The sequence below is a fragment of the Labrus bergylta genome, chromosome 3, assembly GCF_963930695.1.
Source record: "Labrus bergylta chromosome 3, fLabBer1.1, whole genome shotgun sequence".
In the NCBI taxonomy this organism is placed as follows: Eukaryota; Metazoa; Chordata; class Actinopteri; order Labriformes; family Labridae; genus Labrus; species Labrus bergylta.
The window spans coordinates 11,420,980-11,433,936 of record NC_089197.1 but is presented as its reverse complement, the minus strand read 5'-3'; the positions used below and the strand labels follow the sequence as shown (position 1 = coordinate 11,433,936).

Genomic DNA, 12,957 nt, shown 5'->3' with positions numbered 1-12,957 from the left:
TCATTCACCTAATGTGAGCTATACACCTATAGCTCACATTAGGTGTAAAGTCCTCCATTAAACACAGTTGCCATGGTGATCGTTTTAAAAGCTAGGACAACTTGAAAGGAGAGGAGGAGCAGAGGGTTTGACCGACTGTAGCTGTTGCAGAACAAAACATTTTCTCTGTAATTACAACAAATCCTGTTCAAACGACTGTTTGCTGTCCAAAGTGCATTTTCCGAGATAGATTACATCCCCTGGATATGTATGATGACTTTGTTTTGTATAACCACTGTTGTTTTCCCTTAGTGGAGATAGTTTCATCTGTACAAAAGGGGAATACTGCGAATGATCTTTTCTTTTCATTAAACATTTCACCTCTTTATGTCACATCTTCTTTACATATTTAACACTAGCTGCAGATTGTCATAGACTTTGGTTATCACCTTATCATAATACTTTGTCATATTTTACATGATGCTGTTTGTGGACTGATGGAAGTTAACAGAAGTTATTTTCAGCCGTTGGTCTCTTAAGAGATGTTAGGCACAAGACGCAACACTAACAAACACTGCACTGAGATAAATGCTTTTGACTTTCTCACATGAAGACAAAACATCAATTTCTGCAACGATATTTGGTTAGTTTTGACTTTGCACTGTACTAGTGGTGCAACCAAATCCTGACATAACTTAATTTGCAAAGATACTAATTTTTTACTTAACTAGGCCCATTAGGTTGAAAGTCTTTTTAAGGTCAGCAACAGGGGTTCCTAAATGTGATTCTGGCAACACTCAGAAAGAGATCTGCTGCATGACAGTGAGTTGGACATTTTTGTTATGTCAAACTGTGCTGCAACTGTCCTTTAAGTATCTGGTACTTGGCTAAAATTTTAATAGATTTAATAGCAAATGAAAGGGACTTTTAAAAAATATATATTGTTATTGTTATGAAATTATTGTTATTGAGGATACTAGACACACAAACAAAAGAATTGATCATAAAAGCTTTTCTCTTGCTGTTCCTTTGAAATCAAAGGACAAAATGCTCCTGTGGCAAACAATGACGTTCACCAATAATGTATTGGTGCATGGCAACAAGGGAACAAGATGTTCTAACAACCTTGCTGAAGCCCAGAAAACACTGTGGTTAAAGAAAAGTGTTGTCATAAAGAGGAAATTTGTAGCAGAGGCACTCTGAGCCACACACTAAAGAGGCAATCGTGTCAGCTTTACAAGATTCTCTTCTCGGTTTAGTAGTGTTTGACTTGGCGCCAGTTTCCGGGGTTTCATCTTTGCCAATTAAGCCAATCTAACGTATTCCAGCATCTAGAATTTGAACTGTTTGCCAAAGCATTAATGAACTAGATATTAATTCTTACACTGATCCGGTGGCTCCCTTCATTGTATCATGAGTCACTGTTCTTTGTAAGCTGCAACATGAAAGTCCACACATGCATGCCTCTTAGCAATGTTAAGAAAATGACATCAAAGCCATCAGAGAATAAAGTGAACTGGCAGGAGATAAAATGTATATTAATATGTGGGGAATTCGATAAATAGAGGGAAGCTGGAGAGACGGAGAAAGAAAGGGAGGCATTGAACATGACAGAGATAGAGACTCATCATGACTATCATCACTTTTCTTATTATCCCTAATTCTCTAAGGGAATATCTCAGTAAGGCGGAGTAAATTTAAGGCTGATAAGCAGACAATGAGGTTTGCCCGGGCTTTGAGGCAAAGCCTTTCCAAGGGCTTGCTTTCACCTACACTAGGTTTGTACTTGACACATCAAATGGCAGCACACTCACATGGCTCTCTTTGGTGTCGATTGGACTCTGCTGTGTGGTTGTGTTCTGGAGCCGCATAGGCAGGTTGGTGGGTGGTTTACAATATAGAATCATTGTGCTGCACGTTTAAGCAGCCTGTGGTCCTTGCAGGGAAAGGATTTCTTTCTCTTTTTCTTTGCCATCTGTGAGTCTCTAATTAGGGCTTAAAGTCAAACCACAAAAAAGTTTACGGGAGAATAGTTAACATCGGGACTTCCTCCAGGAAATTCCTCATCCTCATGAAGCTGTTTTTTATTCAAAGAGAATGTAGAAAAATCATGGCATGAATTGAAGGTGTACAGTTTTGTTTTTTTTGCTATGGTTGCAAGATTGCCTCTACGAATGCTTGAGAACTCTGTCTCAGTTGGAAGAGACTGAAATATCTCATCAGTCAATTGGATGGATTGACATTTTGTCAACATCAAACTTTCACTCCAACATGCCGTGTGGGTCCTAACAATAACTAGACTAACTTGGTACAGATATCCTCTTTGCCATAGAGATGATTCCTAATGCAACATTTCTGGGGAGGACATTTCTACATACTTCAATAGAATGGTATTTTTTTCCTGTAGAAATGAATGGTTTCCAGATTATGAATCCTACCTTTTTGAACTTTTGACTTTTCCTCGAGCATTATCATGAGCTTTATAACTGTGGATTATGTGTAATGCCTTGACAACTACACAGATGACTAAGCATACTGTATAATGCAGACAGTCCTGCTTTGCCAAGAATGAACTGCCCTTAGCGCAAAACTGAAGGCTGATTTTTTTTTTTTCTATCTTTGCAGGTACCAATTTACCTGACAGTAGCACAAGTTTAAGCTTTACTGTCCGTAGTGCTGCTCATCACTTTGCTGAGATAATTAGCTAAAATGAGAGTTGACCATGCTGCGCATTGTCCCTGCTACAAACTGTCATCCTAGCGTTGCTACTGTGAGCTTTTAAGTTTGTTGCATTTTGTCTGTGTAGGTTCTCAGTCATCCAGGTCATGGTAAATCCAAAGCTCGCAACTGGACTGGTTGAAGCTCTTGAAGACGTTTCACCTCTCCTCCAATGGGCTTCTTCAGTTCTAAACTTTCTGGTGGACGGAGCTAGAAATGTAAGCCTCTGTGGATCATTAGTATGCTAATGTTGCATTTTGTTTTTTAGCACACCATAACCCAATGCCCTTTAATATAGCCTTAAAGGGATGCTAGCATGGTTTTACTGTGGTCTCTTGGTTAATGGCTGTTAATGGTTTTAAATTATATGTGGTTAAACATTGCATCTCTTGGAGAAATGTGTTCTTCTCCCCTCTGGTTGGAGGTACAGGCTGCTGAGGCCCAAGAGCAACAGATACACAGTTTTGTATGTTCCTTGTGCAATTAATGCCCTTCATTTTCTTTAAATGTTGACTGCACTTTCCAGCAGCACTACAGCACTTTATTTTTTTACTGCTACCATTACAGTGGAATTTTTAACGAACAGTTACGATTTTCTTTTCGTGGTTGTAATTCCATCAGGTTGTGTTGCACTGTCCTCTGTCTTTTTATATGTTGTGTTTTACCCACTGCTGTAAATCAAATTTACCAGGCACAGGGACAACAAAGGTCTGAGCTGAACTATATGTTGACTTCAGTTAAAGCTGTTTGTATCCCAATAATGTAGACCCTAGGCCTAGGGCTGTGTTCTAATGTATTCTTTGGACTGGAGCTTCATCCGTCATCAGTATTGAAGACTGATCTTATACTGTGACCATTTTTCCTTTAGAAAGAAGGAGAAAGACATTTCCTAAGAATGGCACAAAAGGACAACAGGTTGCGGATATTTATGTGCATTTGTCTTGACAGAGTGATAGAGTACACTAAAAAATCAGTAGTGTCCCTGAAAAGGTTAATTTATCTGTTGATTTGGACCACAGACTAGGTTTAGTTGCTTTAACAACGTTGATGTGGATAGCTTTTGATGTTAAAACTAAGCATCAGATTGTCTCCTGCAACATGACTTTCTCCGTCCATTCATATCCTCATTATGTTCCAAACTGCTGCTAGCTTCATATTCTGGCTTCATATTTGACTGTTTGGAACATACTGACCATACAGATGGACAGAGGAAAAACAGATTATGCCGCACGAGTTTTGAAGTCTCGACAGACATTTTGATACTTTTTCCCTCCATTACTCTGTTTTTTTATTTTTCATTTATTTAATCGTTGTACCAGCTGTGAAGCCAAGCTGCTGTCCTCCGTGACGGAGTTAAGAGTCACCTTTATCCTACACTGGGGCGCTGTTTGATTTTCCACCAAAGGTTAATGATTCAATTATCATCCAAGATGAAAAGAAGTAGCACTAGGTGGTGAAATATACTATTATATGAAATCACTTACTGCCCTTGATTTGAAATTAAATTTTCTGGATATTATATGGTTATAGTCGTATATCTTTAACTCACCTTGAGTCATTTTCTTGTTTGTGTTTGCGAGATAAAAAGCTCCTGAAACTCAAACTTCCAGATATCAACAGATTTTTTTAAAGAAACGATCAAGATTCAGATAAAAATGCTTTTGAATTTCAACTTGAACAACTTAATATTTAAACTTGTTTTATTGACATACTGCATAACATATTAGGTGTAAAATTACAGCGACCACATTTTGTCATACATTAGGTAATATTAAGTTTGGTTAATTGTAGAGCCAGACCGATTAATCGCTCAGCTGGTACTATCGGCTGATAATAGCATATCAAGTGACTATCGGCTACCTTTATCGCAGATATATTGTGCCGATATGACTGGATTGATTCACCATTCAAATAGCATTTCATTTTAGCATCATCATATGGATTACTACAACATTATCTCTCTCCAGAGTGCCAAGCGGGGATGCACGTACATGCACAGTTAGATAACTGCATTTGAGAGATCAATGCAAAAAATGTGTACGTCTATATTTATCTATCTATACAGATCGAACAGAAATAAAAGAAAGATATTGGCCAATTTATCCATATCTGATTTTTTTTTCTCTCCCCTATGTTGCTATCAGCCCCAAAAATCCCAAATCGATCGGGCCCTTTTTAGTAACAGAAATTGTAATAATAAAACAATCAATACAAGATAGTAAAATCAAAGAGGAAGACTATTATTCAGTATCAAATCTCTTGTTTTTCCATATTATTTACATTTCACTGAAAGTCCATTTGTTGATTTTCAGGTCAAAAGACAGTTGGGTCAAATATTTACGTTTTCTGAGTTGTCTGGGTAACGTTGAGTTGTTGTTTCTGGGACATTTGTGTAACTATTTACCAGCATGTGTCTAAGACTTGATTTACAATATGCTATAGCCATACTTTCAATGTAAAGCCAAATGTAGCTTTAACTTGGAAGTGTAAACACCTTTTGAGGCAACTTGCTATTGTGTTACATGTTTGTATTTTTCTAATAGATTTTCTGAATTCATGATTATACCTATTCCAAATGTATTTACTATTTTGCTTACAAAAGAAAGTGATTAAGTTACCAACAGCTTTGTTTGATTCTGAACTCAGAGTGTTTTATCGACTTGAGATCAGATGCGAAACCCAACCAGCATCCTACACTTTCTCAGGAATAACTCCCATGATGCACAGCTTTCCGAGCTTTCCTGTGAACTGTGGCAACATGCTGTGCATGCCTTCAATTTTATTCACATTCACTGTAAAGACTATCTTAAAATGGTACAAAAAGGCAGTGAAAGTGTTGTATAAATGGCGTGATTGCCTTTAGGACATTGCTTACTGTGATTATGCATTCTTGGGAGCAGTGGGCGGTACTCAGCTGTGTCTCACATCACAGCACCACTATACCTATAATCACAGAAAATAATGTTGACTGGAGCATTATTGCTAAAGTGTGGATGTGTAGGTTGTTGGGAATCTGTAGAGGAATCTATAAAGGGCATTATGGCATTTGCAGAATAAGGCTGGTTGCAGAAGTGGCAGAAACTCAGCACCCATAGCCTTAACATACTCTCCCTATCAGACCCTCTCACTGGATTTGATGGCTGGTTTTAGCTGCAGGCCACAGCAGACACATAGTACACAGCACAGATGGTGAAATAAGGCACCAACGGCTGCAGTCAAAACAGTGAATGTGTCATGATGACATTTGTGCCATAAGTTATGATTTTTTGGAGGCATCTACGCTGTCAGTCTAGATAAGACACACAGCGGTAATGAACAGGGGTAGGCACACACAGGCAGAGTCAGCCTCTTCATACATCACTACATTAATATTTGTTGATTTAGAAATGCCGACTTGTGAATGACACAGAGCAGGATTCGCTGAATAATCCCCTTTCTGGTGCACAAAGGCATAACTTAAGCTGCCACAGTGAATACTAAGTCTCTCCAGCCTGGCATGCATTGGTCTCTTTCACACCCGAGCAGTTCAACTCGTTCAGATGGGCCCCGTTTCTTGACTCGACACAAACACATGTTTCGCGGAGGTACTACTGGAAAGATACGACGCGCTATCTATCAAAATGGAGCCGGCTGGAAGTCGCTCTAATCTCAAGCTGCTTCCCACTCGCTTGTTTCTTTTTGTCACACAGACACATACAGGACGTATACATGCAGAAAAGCACACAACAGCTTCTGTTTTAGTTCAGATAAAAAAAAAAAAAGCACACGCCTGGATGGACTGAGTTGTTATCCTGACACAACCTCAGCTGTAATTTATCGCCACTCCTAACACCAATACCCATATCACACAGAGAAGTATGCAGAAGGCCGAGGCGACAGTATAAATTGATGAAACAACAAAACGGTGCCCCCGTATGGTAAAGCATATCCCTCAAAAACACTGACTGCCCCCATCAATCACCTAAAGCATAAGTGCAATAGAGAAGATAGTGATTTGAAAATGAATCAGCATTTTTGCAGATAACAGGTCGAAATCCAAGGCTTTCAAAAATGGACATTTATCTACACAAGTACATATTTCCGGAAATAAAGATCCACTGCAGTTTAACGAACACCATCATTATATAAGAAGGGTTTAGACGTGTCAGAAGGTTACTCAGTCATCACTAAACAGAAAGAAGAAGCTGAAAACTGAGGAAAATATTTGGATCATTGGACACAGACACACTTTCAATAAACTGGATGAAAGATGTTTACAAAGGTATAGCTAAAGCACTTAATGACATGTACATGTCTTCAAATACTGGCAGTAGCATCACAACCTGACACTGAACATACTGGAATTCTAAGCTCAAATCAGGATCTGTTTTTTCTTGTCACTCTGAAATCAGGCTGACACTTGGCTGCAGCAAAACTGAACTCTGTTTGACCGATAACCCGAGGAGTGTAGGAAATAAATAATGAATCCTTTTCCTGACTGAGAAGGTCACTTAGCATTTTGAAGAAAAAAAAAGAAACGGTTTATTCTAGGGTTGTATCCAACTCTTAATTTTTTGCGATTCAGATTCGACTATTCTTTACGTTTCAACTCATTATTCCCTTATGGTCAGTCTAGCTCCAAACCAAACCTATACCATTTTGGACGAGACGTTAAACAACATTAGCAAACTACTTTCCTTGTTACAACACTATCGCTTTGGCCTTTATAACTGAACCAGATGAATGATAGTAGTCAGCTAAAGAGAAAGTTGGGGATTGCAGGCACCCCGAGATCACAGGAGAAACAATGTTTTAAACATAAAAAGGGCTTCCTTCAATGTTTTCATCAGCTTTGATTTCAGGTTCTGTTTGTTTTGGAGTGGATTAGACCTCTGCGGATATTTGGGCTACCACTAATAACCTTGTAAACAAAATATAATGAAGAAGTCATAACCTCAAAACAAGCCTGGCGTGTACAAACAAGCCGGCAGCAGCTCAGCGCCCCTCCTGACTCCTGTTTTAATGAATATTATTAGGGACTCTGATTTTGACATGAAACTGCTTAATTCACTGTTTCTAGTGTTTATGATCACGGGGCACTTTTGTTTTTGGAAGGTGGATGTCTCTGTGAATAATTTGTTTTTTTGGTGAAAACCTTGGGAACAATGTCTACTACAGAGTCATTTAGAGGCTGTCGCTGTTTTACGTACGATGACACGGCCACAAAACGAAAGAGCAGAGATCGAATAATCGAAACGCAAATTGACTCAAGGCCTTCTCCAATGATAATTCTATGGCCGTTGTTTGTTCCACAGAGGTGTTTTGCTGTTCCCCGAAATTACTCAGTAATTAACATCCCATTTTGCTTTGTGTGCTGTGTAAAATCTTAGGCAGAGCTCATTTCCTATTACTTTGGCTCCTGTGGCTCAAATAAAAATAAAAAAAGCAGTGACTTATAAGGAGGGCAGATTGATGATGATGATTGGAGGGTGTTGCTACGGTGATAATGGCATGAAAAATATGTAGAAGCTACAAACAAAGAACAGGTGCATGTAATCGCCTTATGTGAGATTTGTGCATTATTTTGAGGAGACAGCTAAAACAGACACTGCATTTTAAATGAGCTCACTACACATGTGTGTCTGAGGTGTTGGAGGCAGTTTGAACTGGAGATATTTAGGGAGCAATATTATGAAGGAATTGCATCTCGTAATGCTCTTATTATAGGTAAATTACCTCCTATTCGTAGCAGAACAAAAGCAGTTCCGTGAAGTGGAAATATCCTGGATGGTTAGATGAGTCACCGTCCACCCTGTTCTGAACCAGTGGTTGAGTACACGGGTGTCACGCATGAAAAGAAATGTATTCGCCCAAGTGCTTATTTCCCACAGTGAAGGCTTCTGTCAGAGCTGTTCTGGTGAGTGGTCCTGGCACGGTTCACATCCATTCAGGCCCTCATCAGACAGGTAAGTGCCAAAACCTACCACGCCTGTCAGGGTGATCACATTCCTTCTGCTTTGTGTTTCTGTCCTGCTGACCCAGGAATATTACAAGGTGACAAATTCAAAATCCACAGGACATGACAGGTCTCCGAGCTGCATGGAAATCATGTTTACAAGTCCGGCAGCAATGGTTACCAGTTTTAAAACAAGCAGAGCGACATGCTTATTTTACAAACACTGTTGCTGACCAGCTTTTTAAGTTTTAATAGTGTTGCTGTGTGGGAAAGTATGATTTCTTTGACTACAAAAAAAAAGTAGAATTTTGTGACCGATAAATTTGCTTTTCATTCCTTAGTGTCTCCCCAATGATTCAATTAAATGTCAGAAACTTGGGAAAAATGTTTATCACAATTCCACAGAGGCAAAATTGACATCTTCAAATAGCTTCTTCTGGAAAATAAATTGTTAAAAAACCAAAGACTTTTCTGTCACATCATTACAAAGAAAAACAAATCCTCACATTTGAGAAGCTGGAACCAGCAAATGTTTCACACATTTACTTGAAAAATCACTAAACAATTTATGGGTAATAAAGAAAACAAAAAAAACATGGGCTCATCTTTCTTTACTTTCCTTGCAGCATTAATCACATTCATTTATTTGAGCTCGAGTTTTTTTCAGAATCTGAGCGCTTAGTGTAGCAGCTCAGGTGGCTCAGGTTGACCCAATGCCCTATTGAGACACTTATTGGTGTGTGGCCTTAATGTCTGCAGTAACCAGCCCGGTACAGTGCTCTGAAATAGACCTAGGACCTAATGTAATGACAGTTTGGAGATTTAAATGTAAATCTAACCGCTAAAGGGCAGCAGGAAATGAATAATAAAACAGCAGTTTATTAAAGGTTCCAATATGCTGTATATTTGTTTTAAAATACACCATATGTTGGTCAGAGCACCGATATTAACTTAATTTAGGACAACTTAACTCTGCACTGTCAGACATTTTACCGATACTAAGAAATAATGGCTGATGTGTAACAGACACTATCCTTCCCACTATTCACTGAACCTTTTGCTGAAATGTCTGTGTAGAATTTAATTCCCAACCCAATCAAGCAGGCAATAGGTGAAATATAATGGGTAGATTTAATCTTATAGGTTCAAAAATTCTAACCAACCCTGAATGCCAGACCTATTCTCAAACCCTCCAACCGTGTCCTTCATTTTACAGGCAGGTAGTAAAATTGCCAGATGTGAATATGAAAGTGTTCACTTGAGGACAAAACTGGTCCAGGTTTAAGTGTAAAATGCTTTTTGGCTGCAGCAGAACTGAGCAATTTCAGATGTGATGTCTGCTCCAAAATGTAGCTCCCTCTGCCCACTTCAGCCAACACACAAGTATTTTCAGCATCAGGGCATTTCAGCACCTCCCACTGATGGACAGCTCCTATTCACATTCTTTTTCAAAAGGCAAAAGCAACAACTGTAGATCTCTTTTTTAAAATGCTTCCTATATCCTTCTTGTGTGCCTTCTCAAGCTGTGGTAGAGGGGACATGACAACCTCATTTCTGTGTATCACCCTTGGGTGGCATTGCTGGGGGGGTTTGCAGACATACTGGGTCAACATGCAGGAAGAAGCAAATAGGGAGAGATAGAGAGGGGGGGGGGGGGGGGGGGGGTGGTGCACGAGGTGTGTGCATGAGCATTTTCTGTAAACTAAAGCTTGACCTGAAGATTCTTCTGTGCCACATTTCCAACTCAAAGCGCCCTTCCTGTGAGCCAGCGTGCCCACCTGGCCAATCCGGCGCTCTTTTTGCTGCAAACGTGTATGCTGAGAATACCTGAACTGAATTTGAATTACCATATGACGTAGGCCCTTTTCTAGCAGTAGTGTCCTGCTGGCAACAGGGACTACCACAGACCATACAGTCCTCCAGCAAGCGCTCAAACACACAATTTGTTGCACCAGTCACCCCCTTACACCTCCTCAACCCCCTTTCTGCTCCTGTCTATCTTTATCTCCATCTATATCTGTCTCCATATATCTCCCACACACATTCAGACACTCACACACGCGCTCACACACGGGGAGAGGATGCGACAGATATCATAGTCTAACTATAAAGAGGAAAAGGGACATATCAAAAAAGAGAAAAGTATATTTCTGTGCATTGAAGTCTGTGAGCCAAGCGCGTATCACAAGCGGTTAAACGGCAATGAATAATCGCTCAACATGGGACTATACAGCAGAAATTCACGCCAAATTGGCTCAAATGGACTGAATTAAATGAAATACTTACGCATTTTCTCGAATCAAAGGTATCGGGGTTGAGAGCAGTGAAGGAAAAACCAGCAGGGCCCCGGTCCCCGTATTTAAGATTTGCAGTACGACCGAGGCACAAATCTCCATGTGAAAAGGAGGCTGCTGCAGTCCGCGTCTCTCTCGATCACAAGTCAAGATGCTCGCCTGCGAAAAAACGCCAAACATTCAGAAAGAGTTGCGTGGATGTGCGGTGCGGGCACCATTCCCTCGGATGTAATGAGCGCCGATGAAAACCCCCTCAGAGGAACCAGCAGTGTAACCCCCCTGGACTTGGAAGATATTCCTCTGGAGTGAGGAGGAGGAAATCCTGCAGAGTTTTTGATGGTGGTGGTGGGGGGGTGGGGGGGGGGGGGATCAAGTCTGTATCAGGCCCCCAAACCAGTCACAGTCCAGATTTTTGACTCCCACCGGTGGTCTCCCTCAAAATCGAACCAAAAGAACAAACCAAAGTGGACAAATATCTGGTGGATTTTTGGTGTTTTTGCGAGTATTTCCCCCTCCTTAAAAACAAATGAACAGGATCAGAAGACAGACATGACATTTAACAATTACCTATTTAAAGCATTGTTAAGGTCAGTGTAGAAAGAGGGTGCACAAGCGTCCTACAAAAAAAAACCCGGAGAACGCCTATTGGATAAAAATTAAGTATATCCGTCCCACTGCAACCATCACACGCGTCGCATCAGGACGAGCGGATTGCCATAGGCTGCTCTAAAAATCGCAGAGCATATGGCACATACAGTATCTTCAACCAAGTAGAAAGGGAAGAATCCTCGGGATGCTATATCCCCCAAAAAGCAATCCGTTTGTATTGATTACATAAACGCAGCTATTAGTAATAATTCCTCCTGTCAGGGAGCGTGTGTCCGATCCGGGTGGTGTGGCAGCAGCAGCGGCATCGTCCGTGTGTTGCAAATAAAGCGGGTTTTTGCCACCGGCTCCTAATGGTTCCCCCGCTCGCTGCAGTCCATGACTTGAATAGCGAGCACGTTGAAATCACGGTCTCCAGGCACAGATCTGCAAGCGCGCGCGCTTCTGGTTGCGCGTGTGGCTACGTGTAGGTACTGTAGGCGCGCGCGTGCGTAGGCGTGAGCGTGCTCCCGCAAACGCCCAGGGACCACTTTAACTTTGACCACTTTGCCTGCGCGTCCATCTGCCCATTTAAATCACCCAGCGGTCGTTAATTATCAGGGATCAATAGCGTTAACGCATAAAGCCCATATCTGATGTCTCTGAGTGTGTGTGTGTTTGTGCGTGTGTTTGTGCGCGTGCGGGGATGACTCAATTGTTGATGAGGTATGGTTGCCACCTACAGGCGTTAGTCTCTCTCTAGTCATCCAAAACAGACCATTTCCACACACTGCATCCACAAATAAATCCACATTCAACATGTCGAGGTTTTTCAGATCTCCCTGCACAGATAGAATAAGTCCACCATATAAAAATCAGCTGAAAAGAAATTACGATTAATGCTTAAGGCATGCACTATTATGTCAACCTGCTATTTCCAACAAGCATGTTCACCTGCAGCCAAATAATTCATTTTACCAATACTGTCAGAGGTGGACAAAAGTAACCTAGGCAACCTCTGTGTGGCTGAAACCTGCTTACTGGTTTTCCCTGCTGGTCATAGAAAAGAGAAGCTTTATCCAGTGCAAAGACAAGTGTGGCAGACAAATAAGAAAAGTTATTTGCATAGCACTTTTTAAAAGACAACAAAGTGCTTTCAATAAAATTACAATAATAAAGGAAAACAATAAAATAATTGATGGGTAAAATGTGAGGTAGGCGGGTAAAACTCAAACACATGGACAGTACAAATAGAAAATTCAGAGTTTGCTAAAATGTAAAATAAATCATACTAAAAGATGTTTAGACAAAAGCCTGTTCATCAAAATGCCTTTTTTTTTTAAAGATAAGACAGGAGGAGTGGTGACTTTGAGACCTGCAGATAGACAAGTGAGTGTGCATTCTTTTAATCTGAGACCAACAGCGCGTCTCATTGGATGACATAAT

General features: G+C 40.5%; 1 protein-coding gene across 1 annotated transcript in view; it reads right to left on the bottom strand.

Moving 5' to 3' along the window:
- The window catches only part of lrrc4cb (leucine rich repeat containing 4C, genome duplicate b), a 51,570-nt gene extending 39,620 nt beyond the window's left edge, over positions 1 to 11,950 (bottom strand). Inside the window, exon 1 of the mRNA XM_065952662.1 lies at positions 10,919 to 11,950. The gene's annotated coding sequence lies outside the window, so the exon portion shown is untranslated. The remainder of the gene's footprint in view (positions 1 to 10,918) is intronic.
- Positions 11,951 to 12,957: the final 1,007 nt, after the last annotated feature.